The sequence below is a fragment of the Chiloscyllium plagiosum genome, unplaced genomic scaffold, assembly GCF_037043375.1.
Source record: "Chiloscyllium plagiosum isolate Xiang-an unplaced genomic scaffold, Cpla_swu_hap1 HiC_scaffold_37, whole genome shotgun sequence".
Lineage (NCBI taxonomy): Eukaryota > Metazoa > Chordata > Chondrichthyes > Orectolobiformes > Hemiscylliidae > Chiloscyllium > Chiloscyllium plagiosum.
This window is the reverse complement of record NW_028270175.1, coordinates 97,174,884-97,175,799: the sequence shown is the minus strand read 5'-3', so window position 1 is coordinate 97,175,799 and position 916 is coordinate 97,174,884. Positions and strand designations below refer to the sequence as shown.

Below are 916 nucleotides of genomic sequence, written 5' to 3'. Positions count from 1 at the left end.
ATTTAAGGTTTCTGACGATAGCAATCTCTCACTTTTCCAACAAAACAAAATGAACCTTATGTTGTGAACAATATTCACATAAGCAATGGGAAGCAGAGAGGAAAGCTTTCGAACAGCTCTGCCCGGATTGTCACGGCAATTAACAGGAACTATCGCCATGAAAACCCTAAAGCAACCTGACAAATTCATTTCGCCCCAGAATGCAATGTTGGTGCTCAAGACATTTCCTTACAAAACCACAGGAAAAGCCACGACACTGCGATGGCCGGGAATCGAACCCAGGTCAATTACTTGGAAAGCAGCTATGCTCACCACTACACCACCACCGCGCTAGCCAAGCTGTTGTCCCTTTTCCCAAACACACATAACAAGGCCGTAATAGTCACCAACTGAACTGGGGCTGAAAGCAAAGCAAGAAATTGCTTGTAAAACGTCAACAGGTCTGAAAACATCAGAATCAGAAGCCTTCAGCTCTTAAGAACAATCACTGGATCCAAAAGGGTCACGCCCCACAAATGCTGCTGGACCTGCTGAGTTTCCCAGCAATTTTTGTGCTGTCTCTCAGATCTGCAACATCTGCAGTTCTTTGCCAGGTAGAAAACAAACGTTGACCCATTGAAGGGGATATTTGATCAGGTGATAGTCCTCTTCATCCACAGAGGTAGATGGGATGGAGCATAGGATCATAAAATTCTTACAGTGTAGAAACAGGGTATTCGGCTCATCATGCATCCCACCAAGTCTCACCCTCTCCGCTCTTCCTGTAACCCCGCATTTCTCATTGCTAACCATATAACCAACACTCACCTGGACACTATTGACTATTGAGCGTTACAAATCCACCCTTACCTGCGCATCTTTGGACTGTGCCAGGAAACTGGAGCACCCGGAGGAAACTCACGCAGACACGGGGAGA

At 46.2% G+C, this 916-nt stretch overlaps 1 non-coding gene across 1 annotated transcript; it reads right to left on the bottom strand.

Moving 5' to 3' along the window:
* Positions 1–257: 257 nt before the first annotated feature.
* Positions 258–329, bottom strand: trnag-ucc (transfer RNA glycine (anticodon UCC)). Its single transcript has one exon. It is a non-coding gene; the product is annotated as a tRNA-Gly (tRNA).
* Between the last annotated feature and the right edge of the window lie 587 nt (positions 330–916).